General features: G+C 42.0%; 1 protein-coding gene across 3 annotated transcripts in view; it reads right to left on the bottom strand.

Moving 5' to 3' along the window:
• Positions 1 to 10,387, bottom strand: part of NPHS1 (NPHS1 adhesion molecule, nephrin) — a 164,167-nt gene extending 153,780 nt beyond the window's left edge. For all 3 annotated transcript variants that reach the window (XR_004536509.1, XR_004536510.1, XM_033914958.1), the window contains exon 1: positions 10,257 to 10,387. The gene's annotated coding sequence lies outside the window, so the exon portion shown is untranslated. The remainder of the gene's footprint in view (positions 1 to 10,256) is intronic.
• Positions 10,388 to 23,118: the final 12,731 nt, after the last annotated feature.

Here is a 23,118-nt window from a genome sequence, read left to right as displayed (position 1 = left end):
AATGGGTATCTTCTAGATCTACACGTTGCTTAAAAAATTTTAGTTGTGTTTAAAGGCGGGGCATAGCCAGCAGGCAATGGGCACAGGAGAGCCACAACATTTCCTCTCCCTCTCCACCCCCAAAGAAATCCACTGTCAATGTCATCCCCTTCCTCGTACTGCCTCAGAAGCAAGAAAGTCAGCGAGGTGGCTCCAATCACCAATGCTGGTATTCTCCAAGCTTGCCCAGTTCATGCACATACTGACTATGCTTGGGAAGCTGGAGGCATGCCACTGACTTGCTCCTGCATGAATATGAGGAGGAAGGGGGCAACTCAGACAATGGATTTATTTTGTTGGCAGGACTTCAGCTTACCCCACAAGCAATTGAACAGGTTCTCCAACTTTGGAGCATACCTGAGCCCAAAGCAGACCCAGGTCTTCAAGTCCCTCAACACCCCCCCCCCTCCCCTTCTGATTAAAGGCCAAATATCTTCCTTTCTCTTGTCACCAGCTCATAAGTACATAAGAATCGCCATACTGGAACAGATCAAAGGTCCATCAAGCCCAGTATCCTGTTTCCAGCAGTGGTCAACCCAGATCCAAAGCACCTAGCTAAATCCCAAGTCTAGATCTCTTTCCCTCTCCACTCTACTCCCAAGTCCATTATCTCTCTTTTTTCCCTCTCTTCCAAATCCCCCCTCCCCCCCCCCCGATCCAATACCTCTCTCTTTTTCTTCCTTCCATTCCAGGTCTTTTTTTTCTCTCTCTCTCTCTCCCTCTCTCTGTATTTTTAAGCCCAACATCTCTCCTCCCTCCACTTCCCTCCCTTCATCTTTGTCTCCCTCAGTTCAATATCTCTCCCTATTTCCCCCTCTTCCCCAATGCACAGTTCAGCATCTCTCCCTCCTCTCTTGGCCCTGGCTATGATTCTCTCTCAATTACCTCCCCTTCCACAGTCCAGCATCTCTCCCTCCCCTCCCTGCAGTTCTCACTGAATTCCTGTTGGGAAAGAGAGGGAAATTTAAAGTACCTGATTAGATTTTTGGCCATTACTTAAATCAATTTAATTGTTTTGTAAACCTCTTCAAATCCTTTGGGAGATTTAGCAATATATAAGACACCACATTAAATTAAATAGAAGATTGTGCGTAATTTTAGGTGTTTGATGTATAGGCCTAGCTTTGCTGAGTTACAATTCCCTTGGGTTTGGAGGGGACTTCAGTGTGCCTTCCAGCCTGTGTTGGAGGCATCTGTTGTGATAGTGAGCTGAGGCGGAGGAGGTTGAAAAGGGTAACCCTCTTTAAGAAAAGGAGAGTGGATACACCATTGAAGAGACTGCATGAGTGAGTTTGTTAGTGGATCTGACATGAGAATGATTGAGTCCATTGATTCGAGTGCAGTTTGAGGTACCATTATGAAGGCCATATGTGAAATCTTGCATGTTGTACAGGAGAAAGACACGCTGATTTATCCCTATAGGCACAAGATCTGGCGTGCAGATAGGTGAGAGGATCTTCTTAGTTGAAAGCAGAGAGCTTTGATGGTGTGTTGTCTTACCTCGGGTAAGTAGACCTGGGCTGTGATGGTGTCTATATCCCTATGAATGTAAGCGAGCGAGCTAGAAATCAGGGATGATTTCCTAAAGCTGATGATAACCAGGGACTGAAGGCTGTTTGGATCCTGAATAGTGAGAAATAAACATTCTTGTGAGTGCGCAAACAGGAGCCAGTTATCTAGTTATGGAAACACAAAGTGGTGTTTCTTGCATAAGTGCACTGCTAGAACAGCTAGGTACTTTGTGAAGATCATGATGCCAAAGCAAAACTAAAGGATAGTACCTTGAACTGAAAATAGCAATTGAGGAACTTGAAGCGAAGGTTATTTCCAGTGCTTAGACCAGGGGTCCCCAGAGTCCCTCCTTGAGGGCTGAATCCAGTCGAGTTTTCAGGATTTCCCCAATGAATATGCATTGAAAGCAGTGCATGCACATAAATTTCATGCTTATTCATTGGGGAAATCCTGAAAACCCGACTGGCTTCGGCCCTCAAGGAGGGACTTTGGGGACCCCTGGCTTAGATGGATGGGGATGTGAATGTAAACATCCTTAAGATCTAAAGTGTCTAGCTAGTCATTGGGTCTCAGAAAAGGGAGGAGGGGGGGTGAAAACATCTCATACTTTACTTTTTTGTTGTTTTGTTATATACATTTTTTTTTTTGGGGGGGGGGGGATTAGGAAGAAAGTTGAATAGAAGCCTTTGTTTTTCTGATGTTCAGATATCTTCTCTACTGTGTTGCTGTGAATGAGAAGGGACAGTTCCACTGCCAGAATTGGAGTGTGATGATGAGGGGTAGTCGTATGAGCCCCCACTATACTACAGTGGGTCCTCTCTACCCAAACTACTTTTCTTCTTCAGGTAAGAGGAAAAATGGTTAGGGGGGGTGGGAGGATTTATGGCCTTTAGATGGAGTCTGAGGCTGGCTGGTGGAGGGAGAAGATCTGAGGCCAAAACTGGGCTCACGAGAGCATTTCCTGATGTCTGTTGATGGCTTAATTCTTCTGATCTTAGAGATATATTTGTTGTGCATTAATGTATATAATAAAATGAAAAAAGAGTTTGAGGAAGAAAGGGTGGGGGGAGGGATAGGTTAAAGTATGATTAATTGTATTAAGGAAGAGGGATGTCTAAGTATGTATATGTTTGGATAGATTATTTTATTGATATGGGAAGGGATGGGAGGTGGGTGGGGGGAATTAAAACATGTATAATAATATTATGTAAGAATGTCAAGTGAGTTATGTGAATTAATTGTAATAATATTGTACACTTGAGAGAAATAAAAAGGAATAAAGATATTTAAAAAAAAATAAATAAAAAAAAAAAGAGAGAGATATCCTGGCTGATACTCTATGGTTATGTCTCATCTTGTGTTCATACTTGTGAGCCGGTTCATGTTGTGTATTTAGATTTTCAAAAAGCATCTGACAAAGTTATTCTTGAAAAACTTCTGAGGAAATTAGAAAGTCATGGGCTAGGAGGTAATGTCCTTTTATGGACTGAGAACTGGTTGAAAGACAGAAAACAGAGAGTGGGTTTAAATGGTCAATATTCTCAATGGAGATGGGTGGGTTCTGTGCTGGGACTGCTGCTTTTTAACATATGTATCAATGATCTGGAGATGGGAATAACTAGTGAGATAATTAAATTTGCTGATGACACAAAGCTGTTAAAAGTTGTTAAATCGTAAGAGGATTGTAAAAAATTGCAAGAGGACCTTTTGAGACTGGAAGACTGGATGTCAAAATGGCAGATGACGTTTAATGTAAGCAAGTGCAAAGTAAGGCATGTGGGAAAGAGGAATCCGAACTATAGCTATGCGATGATGCTGAGTTCTTTATTAGGAGTCACTGCCCAGGAAAAGGATTTAGGTGTCATTGTTAAGGATACATTGAAACTAGTGGCGTATCTAGCATATATGACACCCGGGGCCCATCATTTTTTGACAACACCCCCCCCCTCCATCTGTACAAAAAACATGATTTTTAGTAACAAGCCACACGTCACACATGAGTACCTAGGAAAAGGCAGTATCTTACATACTGCAATGAGCAGTACATCAATACACCCATTGTAAAACTAAACAAGCCAGACTAGTACAGATCAATCCTACACCATCAATCCTAACAGAAAACCATGTTTTTCGAAGACACAGAACACAGAAAACAACTTCGCCTAGTATGGAATATGTCATCACAAACTAACCCCTCCCCCTTTTACAAAACTGTAGTGTGGATTTTAGCCACGGTGGTAACAGTTCTGATGCTCATAGAATTCTGAGCACCAGAGCTGCTACCACCACAGCTGGTGCTAAAAAACGCTCCACAGTTTGTAAAAGGGGGGATAAAATTGAAACACATAGACAAAGGTTAAATTGAACCAGCAAGAAGCTGGACTCTGCATACAATGCAACACCACAGAAACAGTGACACATGTCTCCTAAAGAAATAAATAAATAGAAAATTTTTGTTCTACCTTTGTCTTCTCTGGTTTCTGCTTTCCTCATCTTCTTGTTACTCTCCTCCTTCCATCCACTGTCTGCCGTCTCTCTGCCCCTATATGGCATCTTCTCTCCTTCTATGCCCCTTCCAGAAACTATATGCCTCCCCCTTCCATCTCTCCTTTCACCCCCATTGGTCTGGCATCTCTCTCCTCTCCTTCCTTCTCCCACACCTCTCTTCTGCAATCCTTTTCTTCCCTCAATTTCCTTTTCAATTTATTTTCTGCATCCATCTAGATTACGTTCTTACTACCCTCTCATCAATTTCCTTTTTTACTGTCTATCTACAGCTCGCCACCTCTTTCCTTCACCCCCTCCAGTATTTCCCTAACTCACTCATTTCCCCCCCCCATCATGTGCCCTCCTTTTATTTATCCCCTCCTTCCATCATGTGCCCTCTTTCTCTACCCCTTCTATCTAGCTAAAGAAGCACTGCCTGGGCTTTGCAGTCCCCAGTTATGTCTCTAGCAGTATATATATTTCAAATCTGATATATTCTAATGAAAAAATAGAAATAAAAAAATTATTTTTCTACCTTTTGTTGTCTCTGGTTTCTGCTTTTATCTTCTTTTTACTTTTTTCCTTCCAGCGTCTGCCCTGTCTCTTCAATCTAGCATCTGCCCGTTTCATCCACTGTCTGCCCCTTCCAGAAACTGTCTGTCTCCCCCTGCCATCTCTCCTCTAGACCCTCCCCCCCCCTTTGGTCTGGCATCCATCATCTTCCCTCTGTTCCCTCATGGTCTGGCATCTTTCTCCTTTCATCTCTCTTTCCCTCCCCCCTGTGATTTTTAGCATTTTTCTCTTCTCATTTCCTACGCTCAGATCTGATATCTCTGTCTCCTTCCCTGTTCTCTGGCATCTCTCTCTCTTCCCTTTCCTTCTCTGGTCTGGGAACCTAGGAGCTGGAGAAGCTGCTTGTAAGGGCTTGGCACTGACATAATTTGTAGGAGATGCCTGCATGTTTTTGCCCACGGCCCTGAAGCAGTGTACTGAGTGATATGTCCACGAAACGCTGGCCACGTCAGAAACCTTTGGCAACCTACAGGCAATCCTTGAATTAAATATGACAACGTCTAAGATAAGTACAAAGTTGTCAAACTCTCTTGCAAACTAATAGAGAGATGTATTCATAGTTCGTTAAAAAGTTATAGTATACATAAAGGTTCTAAAAAAGTTTTAAAAAAGTTAAAAACTTATATTTATTGAAACCTGGAGTAGACTGTGCTGAATATATCCTCAGGTGTTTTTAGGCCAATGATTGGAGCAAGGAGTAGTTACGCTGAAGTTTTAGTCCATGATAGGACTTTGCGTAAGCTCCTATTCTGAGGCCTTTTCCTGAGTAGATATAATCATTGTAGAACTAATTTTGAACACATACTCTCTGGAAGTGGTATTTTGTATCATTTTTGTATTTTGTGTTTTGAACCACTTCGGGTGAATATATCTTGGAGTTTACACACTGCAATATAAATTAAACATTTACAAACTGTGCAACATAACAGTGTAACATAATATACATTAAACAGTAACAATTAAATATCATTCAAATGTCAAATCATAAACTAAAACAAAAATTTTAAAAGCATCTACCAAAAGTATTCTCTTCAAAAATCCAGATTTTCAGGACTTTATGAAAGCCACGATAGCTAGACACAGAGCCAGAATAGTCTGCAATGATCTGGATAGTCACTGTAAATCACTGCCAGTCTCTGTTGCATGACATTTTTCCGGAGAGCAGGTACAGATACTGTAGGTGCTTTTAAATATCAGGCCCTATATGTTTCACTACTGAAGCTCAACAGCCAAGCAGCTATTTGTTAAGCTTTCGTACATCACTTCTTATTGTACCTGAAATATTTCATCCTGTACTGGAAACTAACACCAAAAGGGCATAGCAAGGCTGTGGACAGTTCAGGAAAGAGGGTACCAAAACAGTGGAAAACCCCTATGAGATGAGACGTCCTTCAGCTAGAAGCTGATGCTGCATATTATTAGAGGGAGTTGGAGTATTTCAGTTATTTCTTTTCCATCAATCAAGTAGATGAAGTTCTCCATTCAGCCAACTCCTACACACAGAGAAAAGTGCCAGCTGTTCTTAGAAGAACATCTTACAATCCCCTTCCTGTGTAAACAGTACCAGTAATTTCAAATCTTAAAACAGGCAGTAGTCACTATGGGGTAATTTTATAAGAAGGATACTAAGAAAGCACAAAAAATAATCTGAATACCAGCATTTACATTTGTATGTGCACAGATAGACACATAAAATGACAATAATCAAACAACACAATATTATATAAAATGCACTGGTGTGTACTCTGCAGTGGGCAGAGCACACATTTATGCACTGGTGAAAGGGATCACACCTAGAATATGGGCATATTAGGATCTAAATGTATGTGCGTGTCTCTTATTTTCATAGAAACATGACGGCAAATGAAGGTCAAATGGCCCACCCAGTCTGCTCATCTGCAGCATCCACTGTCTCCTCCTCTCCCTAAGAAATCCCATGTACCTGTCCTTTCTTGAATTCAAACACAATCTTTGTCTCTACCTCCTCTACAGAGAGACTATTCCACGCATTTCCTTAGATTATTCCAGAGCCTATCACCTCTTAATTTCATCCTATGCACTCTTATTTTGGAGCTTCCTTTTAAACGAGACTCGCCTCATGCACATTTATGCCACATAAATATTTAAATGTCTCTATCATATCTCCCCTCTCCCACCTTTCCTCCATAGTATGCTTATTGAGAACTTCTAGTCTGTTCCTGTATGTCTTATGCTATAGACCACTGACCATTTCAGTAGCCTTCCTCTAGACCAGTGGTCTCAAACTCGCAGCCCGGGGACCACATGCAGCCCACCAGGTACTATTTTGAGGCCCTCGGTATGTTTATCATAATCACAAAAGTAAAATAAAACAGTTTCTTGATCATATGTCTCTTTAGCTATAAATGACAATATTATTATTAAGACTTAGCCAAAAGGAGAGATTTATAAACTATAAAGAGTTTTACTTCATGCAAAATTGCCTTTCTTTAATAAGACATTAACCAATTTTATTTTTGGTTTACAAAACATTGAGCTTCAATGAACCTCAACATATTGCAAAAATGATTGTCCCACACAAATCTTCTCGTTCTTTAAGATCCTCTTCATTAAACTTGCTCTCAGTCCCTTCGCTAAGAATCATAGGCACAAGACGTAACGATATATTCTCTGTGAAAGCCCCTACACTGTGGAACTCCCTTCCAAATTTTATCAAAAACGAAACAGACCTCGTTGCGTTTAAGAAAATTTTAAAAACATATTTATTCCAAGACGCATTTGACTTATGAAACAAAGTCTTTTTAGGTTACCATATTCATTCTTTTTTATCTTAACCCAATACTACCCAATGTGGTTTACCCTTTGATGTCAAACTCTAACAGATAACAAAATTGTAACTTCTTCCCTTCCTTCCCACCCTTCCTGTTCGTCCTCCTCTGTCTGTCTTTTAAGCGATCTTTGTCAACTAAATGTATGTCTGTCCTTTAAGTGATTTTTGTAAACTAAATGTATTACCACACTCTGATGGTTTTTAAACTGTACATCGCTTAGATATTGTTATAAGCGATTCATCAAATAAAGGTTAAACTTGAAACTTGAAACTATTTTCTCCAAGTACCTCCAAATCCAAAATGTGGCCCTGCAAAGGATTTGTTTGAGATCACTGCTGTAGACCGACTCCATTCTGTTTATATCTTTTCGAAGGTGTAGCCTCCAGAATTGTACACAATGTTCTAAATGAGTTCTCACCAGAGTCTTATACAGGGGTATCAATAACTCCTTTTTCCTACTGGCCATTACTCTTCCTTTGCACGCAAGCATCCTAACTTTTACTGCTGCCTTTTCAACCTGGTTGGCCACCAAGTCCCGCTCCTCTTTCATGCACAAATGTTCTTCACTAAACTGTACCGTGCCCTCAGGTTTTGCAGCCTAAATGCATGATCTAGAATGTCTTAGTATTAAATCTTAGCTGTCAAATTTCAAACCATTCATCAAACTTCACTAGGTCCTTCCTTGTGTTACTCACACCATTGGGGTATCTATTGCACATTCATAAGAGTATTTAATGCTCAAATTAGGTATATGACAACTGAGCACCAGGCTACCTGTAAAAAAAAAACTTTTCTGGATTTCAAGAAAAGATAGTATATAGATTTGAGAAATTAAAAAAATTGGCTTCCAATCCCAGCAAGAATACAATTTAAATTCTACTGTCTATTATTTAAGACTTTATACAGAGACAGCCCAAACTACCTGAACAACCGCCTCATCCACACCTCAACCAGACATAGGAAAACTCACACCCCATTCTCATACCCCCCCCCCCCCCAATTAAGGAGGTCAAACAGAAAAAACTATATGATGGCCTCCTGGCCACTCAAGCAGCCAAACTAGACAACTAAATTGCCAATCTACTGACGCATCCCCAGACTACAAAACATTTAGAAAAGAAATAAAGAGCATACTCTTCAAGAAATCCCTGAAAAAGAAATAACACCGCAAGTTTCCAATACCGCCTCTCACCCCAAACAACTAGCCATACTCATTTCTTACTCTCTTTGAAAATGACCAGATATCTTTTTGGTAAGATCTTTTTGTAATACATCCTTGATAATTCTTTTGTAATCCGTCTTGAACCGCAAGGTTTCCAAGTTTCCAAGTTTATTAGTTTTTAATATCCCGATCATAAAATAAATATCTGACCGGTTAACAATAAAAATTTTAATATAGATTTGAAAGAAATAGTGGGGGTGTGTATGAATAATTAGAGTAAACATATATGACACTTACAGACAGACTAGACAGTGAGGGTAAGTTGGGAGGAGTAGAAAAGTTACATAATTGTTAGAGGAAAATGAGATAGGGGAATGGGGAAAAAACATGAAGGATAAGGATGCATGGAAAAAGTGATGCATACTGAATAAAGTTAGTTTCTTAAGGTAACTGATAAATTAAGATTTGTCGAAGGCATCTTGAAATAGATAAGTTTTAAGATGGATCTTGAATTTGGGTAGATGAAGTTCATCACGAATGTATTGAGGGAGAGAATTCCATAAAGTGGGAGCTACTATAGCATAATTAGTTTTTCTGGTATAATAGGAGTCTTTTAAGGATGGAATGTAAAGAAGTTTTTGGTCAGTGGATCTTAAAGAACGAGGCGAGCTTTGAGGTATCAGTAATTTGTCAAGAAATAAAGGTAATGGCAGAATAGAAATCCCTACTGTAATGTAATGTAATGTACAATATAATAACATGGTTTTGCTAGTTTCACAGCTGTATAACTTCTAAAATGATTAAGGGGCCCTTTTACAAAGCTGTGCTGAAAAGTGTCTTGTGCTATTTTTAGCTGAGGTTACTAAGCACAGCTCTAAAATGGTTGCAGTTTGTTTTTTCCTATTAACAGCTTGCACTAATTTCAAAATTAGTGCGTGGCTATTAGTTCATGATCCCTTACCACCACCTAATAGCAGTAAGCATACCACCTTTCCACCCCCAAACACACTCCCTGCACTAAAAAAAGAAAAATCTGTTTTTTAGCATATGGGTAGTGTGCGCCAATCTCAAAATTACCGCAGTATGCTTGAGCAGGACTGCGGTAGTACCTTTTTAACCTGCCATAATGTCCTCTGGGACCTTCTTATTCTGATAATAACAGTTTAATCATAATAAGAGACTTTTTAAAATTGTCTTATTTAAATTTAATGTGGACAAATGCATGGCGAGGAATAACTCTAATTACTGTATATGCTATGATGCTAGATTACTCATTGGGAGTCACCACAAAGGAAAAGCTCCTGTAGCGACCCCTCTTTTTTTAAAATTGTATCTTAATTTTAGTAATGTACACCGATCAGATACTTGTCAATGGTCGGTATATCAAATATAAATAAACTTGGAAACTTAGCTCCTTGTGACCTTGGGTAAGTCACTTAACCCTCCATTGCTCCAGGTACAAAGACAGATTGTGAGCCCACTCAGAACAGAAAAAGCATCTGCATAAAATAAATGTAAACCACTTTAGTTATACCACACAAAAAGGTGGTATATCAAATTCCATTATTAAGTACTCAGTAAATTTAGAATTTTTTTTTTTGCAATCAAGAGGCTCCTCTCCTGATTCCTCCAAGTTTGGATTTCATTAGTAGCAGAGAAAGGTGTTCACTAACCTGGCTATAAAAGGTCCAGAGATACCTCCCAGCCTTCTTTTTCGTTACCCGCAACACCGTTTTTCTGGCTTGATGGAGCCCTTCCCTTGTCTGTTCCTTCCCCCCCCCCTCCTCCTATCTCAATGCTTCTGTTGAAAGAAGTTACTCCACACCAATCTGTGACCAATCTTACACTATCACTGGCATGAAAACTGCAAATCTTACAGCTGGAAAAACAGAGGAGGTTCCAGCAGCTGCTCTGAGCGGAGTCATGTAGCAATAAGATATTGTTTGTTTAACTGTCCATAACTCTCTGTCATCCTAGATTTAATTAAAGTGAAACCAAACATTTGGAGAATTGAAAGTCCTGTTATTGTTGACAAATTGCCAACCATGTTGGCAGAGATTAAGACAAGGTGCTGAGTAATATTACCTAGATCTTTTTCATGGGTGCTGACTCCTAAGGTAAACTCGAGCTTCAGGTAACTATGATTTGGATTATTCTTCCCAATATGCATCACTTTGCATTTGTCCATATTGAATTTCATCTGCCATTTGGATACCCAGTCTGTCACTTTCCTAAGGTCTTCCTGGAATTTTTCAGGCTGCACATGTTTTAACAACTTTGAATGGTTTTATGCCATATTCAAATGGCCTCACGTGTCATTCCAATTTCCATATCATTTATAAACATATTAAATAACACTGATCTTAGTAATCAGTTACAATGCTTTCTATCTGCACTGATAAGGGCTCAATTCCACATTACTCAGTGAATCAATAGTCTAAAATAATCATGTTTACTGTAGAAAATGTACTTTACTGTAGAAATGCCAAAATTTGTAAATCTATCTCAGAGACAGGTTTAAAAAGTAATTTCACAGGGGCGCTGAAATCATTGTGCCGATTTCACCCTGTTTCAGAATGGTAGAATGGTGTCCCTACATTTTACTTAAATCATCTGCCCAATATGCCAAAAAAGCAAAAAGGATGCTAGGAATTATTAGGAAAGAGGTGGAAAATAAGACCAAGAATGCCTCTGTTTCGCTCCATGTTATGACTTCACCTTGAGCATTGCATTCAATTCTGGTCACCATATTTCAAAAAAAGATGGGAAGGGGCATTTTCGATCCGACGTCTATGTCCGAGTTTGGACGTTTAACAAAGACGCACAAAATATCCTGGCAATAACGAGAAATTTGGCCAAACTATATCCCATATAGTGAAAATGGGCAACAGAAATGTCCAGCAAAAGTAGAAACATAGAGCATGACGGCAGAAAAGGGCCGATGGCCCAACAAGTCTGCCCACTCAAGAACCCTCCCTCCCTTGAGAATCCATCTATTAAGCATTCCTCTTAAGCGACCCCACCAGTCTGTCCCATCATCCCTTGAAGTCGAGCGTGTTACTGGCCTCGACTACCTGTCCAAAGTCCGGGTTATTGTTTGTCATAAAACATCTCCACATCTTTAAAAATACTCTACGTAAAGCATCCATCCTATAATCGTCTATGGAGCACATCAGTAGTGATGTCAGGACGTTCCTGTAGTGGTGAGACAACGTCCCCGTGAACATCCTGTATGTGTCAATATAGCAATGCACATGGAACATCGCATCTGATAGTGAGGAGATAGAGAAAAGAAGTAGATACAGAGAGCTAGACAGAGCATTGAGAGAGGAGAGAGAAGTGAGAGAGGATGCTCTCAAGAGGAGAGTGAGGCACTTATCCTCCTGTGCCTCAGATACAGGAGGCACATAATGAAGTAGCACCACCACACCCCCACACCCCTCATTGTCGCCATGAGGGCATGGAGACACGTACCGGTGACTACTAAAGTCTAATCCCTCACTGCAACACTCCTGTGTAGCCACTACACACAGGCTGCAATACATTGAACTGCTCGTGTCTTCAGTAAGAGAAACAAAAAAAAGGGCTTTTAAAAAATTGAACAGCAGAACATATGCATAACTTAACTGTTAGACTGAGTGTGTTTCTTTTCCACAGGTTTGGGCAAAGTTTCTGACTTCAGTATTTTGATCTTTTATACTGAACTACAATACTTTCTGACCTCTGGTGCAGGCAGAAACGCTGAAGCACGGCCTACAGCGGGTCCTTCAAAGTAGAATTACCTAGAACTTGAAGGCCCTTTGTGGGGTTTGTTGTGTTGCTTTGTGGTTTGTACTCTGAATTCCTCTTCTATGAGGGTCATTTCGTAAATAATGAACAGATTGGCAACATTGGGGAGTGGATGATGCAATTGCAGTAAACCTTGTTTCACTTTCACTTCAGTGCTTGAAGCAGCAGGACGTGTGCTTAGGAGCTCTGTAGTGTACATAGCTTTGACAAGTGTGGGAAATGGAGGCTGCAGGTGTCTCGGGTACTGTGTCTGTTGATAATCAGAGGTTGTACATTAACATTGAAACTCTACGTGGCAAAAACTTGACAGAAATCCACAGTGTGTTATGTGAAGTTTGTGGTGGGTTAACAGTGGACCGTAGTACAGTTTCTCTTTGGGCAGCTCATTTACGAAGTAGTCGTTTGAGCATAGATGATGATGCAGGCAGGAAGGCCGAAATCAACAACCGATGAACGATGTGTGAAACTCGTGGCTGATGCTCTTGAACAAGATCATCATATGGCATGCGAGGAACTTTCTGAAACCACAGGGATTTCACTGACATCAGTATACCGCAGAAAAATGCATAGAACCCGACCTCAGTTGCTCTTGGCTGGGCCACTCATTCTTCACGACAATGCTCGCCTGCACATAGGGAACATCGTCATTGAAAAGCTATGCGAATATGGCTAGGAGGTGTTATCTCATGCTCCCTACATAGCTAAGTGACATAATCTGGCTCGAGGAATAGGCATCGACAAGGCAGATGAGATTCAACGTGGATAAGTGTAAAGTGATACATGGCAGTAACAAAAATCTCATGCACGAATACAGGATGTCTGGAGCGGTACTTGGAGAGGCCTCCCAGGAAAGGGACTTGGAAGTTCTGATCGACAAGTTGATGAAGCCGTCCACGCGGTGGCGGTGAAAAAGGGGAACAGAATGCTAGGAATGATAAAGAAGGGGATCACAAACAGATCGGAGAAGGTTATCATGCCACTGTACCAGGCCATGGTGCGCCCTCACCTGGAGTACTGCATACAGCACTAGTCGCCATACATGAAGAAGGACATGGTACTACTTGAAAGGGTCCAGAGAAGAGCGACTAAGATGGTTAAGGGGTTGGAGGAGCTGCCATGCAGCGAAAGATTAGAGAAACTGGGCCTCTTCTCCCTCGAACAGAGGAGATTAAGAGGGGACATGATCGAAACATTCAAGGTACTGAAGGGGATAGGCTTAGTAGATAAGGACAGGTTGTTCCCCCTCTCCAAGGTAGGGAGAACAATAGGGCACTCTCTAAAGTTGAAAGAGGATAGATTCTGTACAAATGTAAGGAAGTTCTTCTTCACCCAGAGAGTGGTAGAAAACTGGAACGCTCTTCCGGAGTCTGTCATAGGGGAAAGCTCCCTCCAGGGATTCAAGACAAAGTTAGACAAGTTCCTGCTGAACAAGGATATACACTGATAGGGCTAGTCTCAGTTAGGGTGCTGGTATTTGACCAGAGGGCTGCCGCGCGAGCGGACTGCTGGGCATGATGGACCACTGGTCTGACCCAGCAGTGGCAATTCTTATGTTCTTATATTTATAAGTGATATTGACTTTTAAACACTTTTCACTATTTAAAAATTGACATACAATTAAGAAAAAGCTAAAAAGTGTGAAGGACTGAGTGATGATTGGATGATGAGGTGGTTGGGGGTCCACTCCTTTATTGCCCCTCCGTGTCTCTGAGCTAAATCCTACCATATGTAAAGCTTTCTCTGAACAGTACTTATATTTATAAGGGAGGAGTTTTCTCTGATTTTTATCTACCCTGTGGAGACAGAATGGAGAGTCAAATAGTTCATATTCCAGGTGTTGAAGATAAACTGTGCATGACCATCCCAGGGTGTGGACATTCAGGTGAATCAAAGATTCAAAAATAGTAATTAAGGGTCAGGATCTCCTAAAGACATTTTACTGATTTGTCCATAATCAAAACTGATTGACAGACATGTCACAGGGTGGTGGTTAATGGGGAATTTGCTCGGAGGAAGGAAAGGTGAGTGGTGGAGTGCCTCAAGGATTAGTGCTAGTGCCAATTCTGTTCAATATGTTTGTAAGCAATATTGCCAAAGAATTAGAAGGAAAGGTCTGCCTTTTTTTGGATAATACCAAGATTGGTAACAGAGTGGACATCCCAGAGGGAGTGGAAACCATAAAAAAGGATCTGCAAAAGAATGGTCTGAAGTCTGGAAACTAAAATTCTAATCTAATCTAATCTAATCTTTAGGTTTGTATACCGCATCTTCTCCACGTTTGTAGAGCTCGGCGCGGTTTACAGTGGAAGAAATAGGAAGGAACTACAACAGAGGGTTAGAGGTAGTAGTGTGAAGAAAATTTAGAGGATTTGGGATGCCAAGATATAAGAGTTTCCTAGAATTCCTAAGTTGGAGGGAGACTTACATTTTTGTGAAAAGCCAGGTTTTCAGATGTTTGCAGAAAACTTGGAGGGAGCTCAAGTTCCGAAGAGGGGAGGTAAGGTTGTTCCAGAGCTCAGTGATTTTGAAGTGGAGGGAGGTCCCTAGCTTTCCTATGTGGGAAATATCTTTTAGCGAGGGGAAGGATAGTTTTAATTTGTGGGAGGATCTGGTGGTATTAGGGTTTGAGGAATTCCAGGAAAGAGGGATAAGGGGAGGGAGGATACCATGTAGGATTTTGAATGCTAAACAGGCGCATTTATAGTGGATCCTGGCGATAATCGGAAGCCAATGGAGCTTGGCCTGGAGCGGGGAGACATGGTCAAATTTACTTTTAGCGAAGATGAGCTTGGCCGCAGCGTTCTGAATCCGTTGGAGGCTGTGGAGGTTTTTCTTAGTTAGGCTTAAGTAGATAGGGTTTAATAGTCCAATCTGGAAAGATTGGTGGATTGGACAAGGAGGGTAAAATGTTTTTGATGGAAGCAGGATCTAACTTTCCTCAGCATGTGAAGGCTGAAAAAGCATTTTTTTACCAAGGATTGGAGGTGGTCATTGAAGGACAATGTGGAATCAATGATGACGCCCAAGACCTTGCTCGAGAACTCAAGCTGTAGAGAGGAGCCAGAGGGTAGTGGGATGGAGGTGGGTAGGTGGTCTAGTTTTGGGCCGAGCCAAAGAAGTCTTGTTTTGGACTCATTCAATTTCATTTGCACAGTGTGGGCCCAGGATTGTAGGTTCATTATACAGGAGGATATGTTCTTAGACAGATCAGTGAGGTTTGAATCGGTCTCAAGGAGGACGAGGATGTCGTCTGCATAAGTGTAAATTGTTTCAAGGGGGATAGGTGGAGGAGTTTTAGGGAGGACATATAGATGTTGAAAAGGATAGGAGATAGTGGAGAGCCTTGCGGGACTCCACAATTCGATATCCAGGGGGAGGATGAGGTGCCATTGATGTTAACAATGTAAGAACGAGAGCAGAGGAATTTAGAGAACCAATCTAGGACTGTGCAGTTGATGCCTATCTCAGAGAGTTGATAAACAAGAATATCATAGTGGACAACGTCGAAAGCAGCGGAAAGATCGAATTGTAGGAGGACGGCAAACTTGTTTCGAGAATGAAGTTGTTGAACCCTTGAAATCAGGGAAGACAGTAGGGATTCGGTGCTGAAGTTAGGACGAAAGCCATATTGATAGGGTAGAAGAATAGAGAATCTCTCTAAGTATGATGAGAGTTGGGTAGAAATGATGGTCTCTAGCATCTTGGTTAGGAGAGGGATATTTGCAATTGGGCGATAGCTGGATGGTATGGAAGGGTCAAGGTCAGATTTTTTCAGTAGTGGGGTCAAGGCGATATGACCCATTTCTGGGGAGAAATGGCCCGACTGAAGGGCGGAGTTTATGAGATTGGTGATAGAAGAGATAGCCTGAGCAGGAATGTTCTCGTATAGGTAGGAGGGGAAAGGGTCCAAGGAGCAGTTACAGGATTTCAGTTTGAGGCAGAGATTGAGGACCAGGGTATCAGAAACGCGCTCAAAGGTGGTCCAGGATCTGTCAGCTGATATAGGGTTGGAGACCATTAGGGTGGGGGTGGAATCGGTGGGCACTAGGGAGTTGTAGGAGACTGATGGAGGGAAGGAGCATCTCAAGGAAGAGACCTTATCATTGAAGAATTTTGCTAGAACGTCGGCTGAGGGAGAGGAGAGGAGCACGGCTGGGTCTCTTTTGGAGGTTAGGGAGTGCCAGATGTTGAATAGTGTACTGCTCTGATTGTTGGACCTGGAGATTTTGTCACCATAGAAGTTCTTTCTTGCTTTTTTTAGCGTTGTATTGTACAGCTTGATATTGACTCTCCAGGACTGTCTGTCTATGGGACATTTTGATTTTTTCCATGTGCGCTCCAGAGCTCGACATTTCTGTTTTAGCTTTCTGTGATATGGGAGGTACCAAGGGGCCTTGCGGGGGTAGGAGATGGATTTAGTGGAAAGAGGGGCGAGGGAAAGATAGGTGAGTTCAGAGAGGGCGACCCAGTTATGCCAATTAGTACCTGAATCAGCAGGCTTAGGGGCAGAGGAGAATAGATTGAGAAATTCAGACCAGAACAGATCGCTTGTGATTTTTTTTTGCGAAAGGTAATGGGATTGGAAGTGCGGGGTGGAGCCCCAAGGTGCAACAGAAAGATGGGGAGACAGAAAGCCCCAAAGAAGTGGTCAGACCAGGGGACATGTTCCCAGCGAGTGTCATCAACTGATGTCTTGTGAGCGGTAAGATCGAGGAAGCTAATGAGGTCGAGTGTGTGCCCCTTTTCATGGGTAGGGGATGGTGCGGGGGGAGGCCAAGGGAGGTGAGGAAGATAGTAAGTTCAATCGTGTCCTTGCTGGTGATGTCGTATAGGTGAAGACTGATGTCTCCGATGATCAATAGCCTTTGGAACTTGAGGAAGGCGTTTGTTATAGTCTCAAGGACGAGTTCGGAGGAGTTGTTCCAAGGGGTAGGTGGGCGGTATAGGAGCAGGATGCCCAGTGGATGAGGGTGCAGTTCATCGTTAACGGAAGCAAGCATGTATTCTAGTGAGGTGTGGCAACCCCTTTCGAGGAGCTGAACATTGAAAAAGGATTTGTAGAGAATTGCCAGGCCACCTCCTTTACGGTTAGATCTAGGTGAAAAGAGACCTTTGTAGACATGGGAGCAGAGTTCGTTTTGTGTAAATAGGTCATCTTTTTTAATCCATGATTCCGTGATGCATAGGAAACTTGAGTCAGAATCTTCGAGTAGGTCCTTCAGAATTTGAAGCTTGTTGCAGACAGATCTTGCGTTGCAATAAAGTGTTGGGACTGGGGTGAGCAAGTCAGAAGCAAGGTTGGAGAGATTGGCAGGGGAAACTGACTTTAAAGAAGTATAGTTGATTCTTCGGGGGGGGGGGGGTTTTGGGAGGATGTGGTCTGGTGCGAATCAGCGTAGGGATTTTGAAGCCAGGGCACATATTATTGGTATTCGCGGAATTGAGAAGATCTGGAGAAGGAGGTATTACGCAGAGGGTGGTGTTGAGGGAAAAGCAAAGTAGGAGGAGAAAGGGCCACGAGGGTGGCTTCATGGTGAGAGGGTGGTGAGCCTTTGGTGAGCTTTTGGGTTGTGAAAATATTTTTTTTTGGGGGGGGGGGGAAGTTAGCCCTTGGTGAGCTTTCGGGTAGTATATATATATATATACTGTATATATATATATATATATATATATTTTTTTTTTTTTTTTTTTTTGTATGTGCTGGGAGGTGAGAGATTGATATGCATAGATGGGGAGAGGGACCTTGGGGGTGATAATGTCTGAGGATCTGATAGCGACGAAGCAGTATGACAAGGTGGTGGCTGTAGCCAGGAGGATGCTATGCTGTATAGAGAGAAGAGTAACCAGCAGAAGAAAGGAAGTGTTAATGCCGCTATACAGGTAATTGATGAGGCCCCACATGGAGTATTGTGTTCAGTTTTGGAGGCCATATCTGGTCAAGGATATAAAAAGACTTGCAGTGGTCCAGAGGAAAGTGACAAAAATGGTAAGGGGTTTGTGCTAAAAGAAGCAAAGACCAATTTATCCACAAGAGGGCACTAGATAATCAGCTTTAACATACTGTTTTTAAATCATATGTAAGAATTCAGGGGTTGAGTTTTTACAAAAGAAATTTTTCAGCTTAATCTCCTGGATCAATACAATATCAGTCTTTTATGGGAATCTTATAAAAACAACCTTACATGGTGAAATTCTCGGTTGCACATCCTAGATAAGGAATAGGATAATCTAGAACTGGATAATTTAGCAGACAAAGAATTTGGAAGATCAACATCAAATAATGTTTTCTCATTCAATCCTTTCAGAATTAATACATACAAAATATAATTACAACAAAATAGCCAGTAGACAAGCAAGTCATTCTGGCCTTCTTTTATCAAGCTGTGTTAGGGTTTTTTTATCGCCGGCCACTGCGGTAAAAGTTCTGATGCTCATAGTAATTCTATGAAGCTTTTACCGCAGTGGCCGACAATAAAAAAAACCCTAACACGGCTTGATAAAAGGGGGCCTATATTTTAGTACAAAATTCTGGGAAATACACTGGTGAAAACAAAGCCAGTAAAATGCTTGATCAATATTTAAAACAAAAAAATTAACAAAATAATGCAATTAAATATTCTAATTCAGATATCCTAACCAAACAAATTGATATTGAAAATGCTTTTGCTGACTTTTTGGGCCACTTATTTCAATCTAAATAAAAGTCTACAAATGAGGACATTGAATCTGTTTTAATAATTTAGACCATCCTACCCTTACCACTAATCACAAGCAATGCTAGGTAAAAAGATGTCTGAATAGGAGTACTTAATACAATTGTGCACCATTGTCTGGGCGGGTTTGTCCACGCACGATTGTCTCATGCACTTTTGACTGGATACAGCCCTTTATGATCTCATTCGAGTTCTTAGTAAGGTCTCGGCTTATGCAGTGTCTGCGATCCAGAATCTTTGGTCATTGGGCTGGGGATGCTGCCTTCAAGGTCACTTTAAGCAGTCTTCCTTTCAAGGGCCAGCTTCTTTTTGGAAAAGGTCTGGATGACTTCATGACCAGTGTTGCCAATTGCTGCCCTAAGTCTCTCCCTGTGAACAAGTCTTGACAGGGTTTGGGAAGGAACCATAGTAATTTTCATTCCTCCCGCAGGTTTCATCATGGATTCATGGGATCTTCCTCCAAGAGACCCCAATGACCCTCCCCTACCTTTCTCTGTGAATAGATCCCACGTGTCTATCCCATTTGGCCTTAAAATCAGGCATGCTGCTGGCCTTAATAACCTGAAGTGGAAGACTATTCCAGCGATCAACAACCCTTTCAGTGAAAAAGAATTTCCTGGTGTCCCCGTGCAGTTTCCCACCCCTGATTTTCCACGGATGCCCCCTTGTTGCCGCGGGACCCTTGAAAAAGAAGATATCTTCTTCCACCTCGATGCGGCCCGTGAGATACTTGAATGTCTCGATCATGTCACCCCTCTCTCTGCGTTCCTCGAGTGAGTACAGCTGCAACTTATCCAGCCGTTCCTCGTACGGGAGATACTTGAGTCCCAAGACCATCCGGGTGGCCATTCTCTGGACCGACTCCAGTCTCAGCACATCCTTACGGTAATGCGGCCTCCAGAATTGCACACAGTATTCCAGGTGGGGCCTTACCATGGATCTATACAATGGCATAATGACTTCAGGCTTACGGCTGACGAAACTCCTGCGTATGCAACCTATGATTTGCCTTGCCTTGGATGAAGCTTGCTCCACTTGATTGGCAGTCTTCATGTTCTCACTAACGATCACCCCTAAGTCTCGTTCTGCTTCAGTTCTTGTTAGGATCTCGCCATTAAGGGTGTAAGTCTTGCATGGATTTTGGCTGCCCAGGTGCATGACTTTGCATTTTTTGGCATTGAAGCTGAGTTGCCAGGACCTAGACCAGCGCTCCAGTAGGAGTAGGTTGTGCATCATGTTGTCGGACATTGAATTTATGTCTGTTGTGCTTTTGCCCACTACATTGCTTAGTTTGGCGTCATCGGCGAATAATGTTATTTTACCTCGCAGCCCTTCTGCCAAGTCTCTTATAAAGATGTTGAATAGGATCGGGCCCAGGACCGAGCCCTGCGGCACTCCACTGATTACCTCCGTCATTTCGGAGGGGGTGCCATTCACCACTACCCTCTGAAGCCTACCTCCAAGCCAGTTCCCAATCCATTTTGTCAATGTGTCGCCCAATCCTATAGAACTCATCATCTTGCTCAGCAACCTGCGGTGTGATACGCTATCGAATGCTTTACTGAAGTCCAGGTATACGATGTCCAGGGACTGCCCAACATCAGTGGCCTCCCTTAAGGTTCAGGTTGCAAGCCTTTTGTGCTTCAGAGCATCATTCTTTCCCTTCATGGAATCTTTAACATTATTCTTCAGGGCCTTGGGGATCTAACAATCAAAACTGCCTTTCTGGTCGCCATTGTCTCGGTACAGTGTATTTCGGAGCTTCATGCTCTTTCATGCAGGGAACCCCTTCTCCATATTACGGACACAGGAGTTGTGCTCCATACTGTACCTTCCTTTCTACTGAAGGTGATGTCCGCCTTCCATGTCAACCAGAAGGCTCATTTGCCTGCATTTCATTCCACAGGCTCAGAACACAAGGATCATATCTTGCGCAAGTTGGACGTCAGGAGAGTCTTGCTCCACTATTTGGAGAGGACTAATGATTTCCAGCTGTCTGATCACCTCTTTGTCCTGACTGCTGTGCCTCGCCATGGTCAGTCGGCATCCAAGTCATCGATCGCTTGATGGATTTGAATGGCCATTTCTGTGACTTACATTGCCCACAGCAAGCAGATGCCAGTTTCTCTTAAGGCCCACTCGACTAGAAGTGTTGCTGCATCGTGGGTGAAGTCTCACACAATTCATCCAGATGAAATTTGCAGGGCGGCTACTTGTTCCTCCCTTTAAACTTTTACCTGGTTTTACCGAGTGGATGTGATGGCTCATTCTGATGCTGCTTGTGGGACCTTGGTGTTGAGGACAGACTCTTCTGTCCCTCCCTAGCTGTTACCATTGCTTTGATACATCACCTGGTGTATGGAATCCAGAAGGGACGTAACAAAATGAAAGATTAGGTTTTTACCTTCAATAATCTTCCATAGGACCTGATCTCTCTGTGTACACTCAATGGTTTGGAATAGCCTGCTTCTTACTGCCTCGATTATTCTCCTTACACGTTTGAAGATTCTCTAGCCAGTTGCCGAATCCTGTGGGGAGTTTTCTGTGAGTATGCGCATTGCCGAAAGCTCTTTCTTGAGGTGCTCGTTGCACACAGCAGGTTAATTCTACATTGTTCCTCAATGTTTTTCTGAGTTGCCTTTGTGTCTGTTTATTACTTGTTCATGTTTTGCAGAGCAGACTAGTTCAGAAATTATGTCTTGAACCCCCCCTCTCCCCTCCCCCCCCCCCCGTGTCATGGATGTGTTCTGTTCAGGTATGTTGCTTAGCTTTGGGACTCAACTGGATATGGCTCTAGCTCTCAGTCTAAGTGGGAGGAGCATGTGCTTAGAAAAGTGTTGGATTTCTACAGCTCCCAGATTGCAGGTTGATATTGAACATCTAGCATATGGAATCCTACAGGGACTAACATAAAGAAGATTATCGAAGGTAAAAAATCTTCCATTCTGATCAATCCCGTAGAGAATCCAGATTTCTCCCCCATACAGAAATATTCGTTGAATGATGCTATGAGCTATAATAGTTGCTTTACAGAGTAGTTGAGAGGGAGGGATTTTTATGCACAGAAGGTCCTGGTATCATATATTGCTAATTTAAAAAGGGGGATTGGGGGAGGGGCATGTGAGGTGGTAGTAGTGGTGGCATGATGTGCAGAAATGTTGCTTTGGCGTGTCCCCTCTGTACATAGCTTGCCTCCTTGTTACCACCTCAAATATTTCTGCCTAGGAAAGGGGTAGATTGCATGCAGATTGCAATGAAGTTGTCACATACCTTGCAAAGGAGATAGAATAGTTCTTCTCCACCCCCACGATCAATCCAAAATAAGGATGTGCCTTCATTTAAAATGGCATGGGACATCTCAATGACATTTTCAACAGTATGCACTATTTGCAAAGAGGTCAAGAAACATGAACCTTTCCAAAAGATAGCAAACAATCAAATTGCACCAAAAATACAGCCACCTGTAACAAAAGAATGGGTGTCACAAGCTATTGTTTGTGGGAACACAGTGGGACCAATATTCAGACCACAGGAGACAGCCCCCATAAGCCCCACTGGCAGTGCTGGTCCCAGATATTCAATGTAATGTAATGTAATGTAATTTATTTCTTATATACCGCTCCATCCGTTAGGTTCTAAGCGGTTTACAGAAAATATACATTAAGATTAGAAATAAGAAAGGTACTTGAAAAATTCCCTTACTGTCCCGAAGGCTCACAATCTAACTAAAGTACCTGGAGGGTAATAGAGAAGTGAAAAGTAGAGTTAGAGGAAAAATAAAAATAAAATAAACATTTTAACAAGACAGCATTGATCTAAATACTTTGGAAGGTAGAAGAGAGGAGAGAAAGGAATAGAAGCAGAAGGGGGAGCTGTTGAACAGTAGAATTCTGGAGAAATTTAAATGATAGAAATAGAACAAAACAAAGACAAAAGGCAAAACAATAGATAAGATTAAAGATAAATCATAAGCTGGAAAGAAAAATAAAATAAAACTTTGTCTTCAATCCACGGTTTCAGCGTCAGTGATGAA

Source organism: Geotrypetes seraphini, chromosome 11 (assembly GCF_902459505.1).
Source record: "Geotrypetes seraphini chromosome 11, aGeoSer1.1, whole genome shotgun sequence".
Classification (NCBI taxonomy): domain Eukaryota; kingdom Metazoa; phylum Chordata; class Amphibia; order Gymnophiona; family Dermophiidae; genus Geotrypetes; species Geotrypetes seraphini.
Note: the sequence above shows the minus strand (reverse complement) of the source record. Positions and strands in the feature narration are given on the sequence as shown.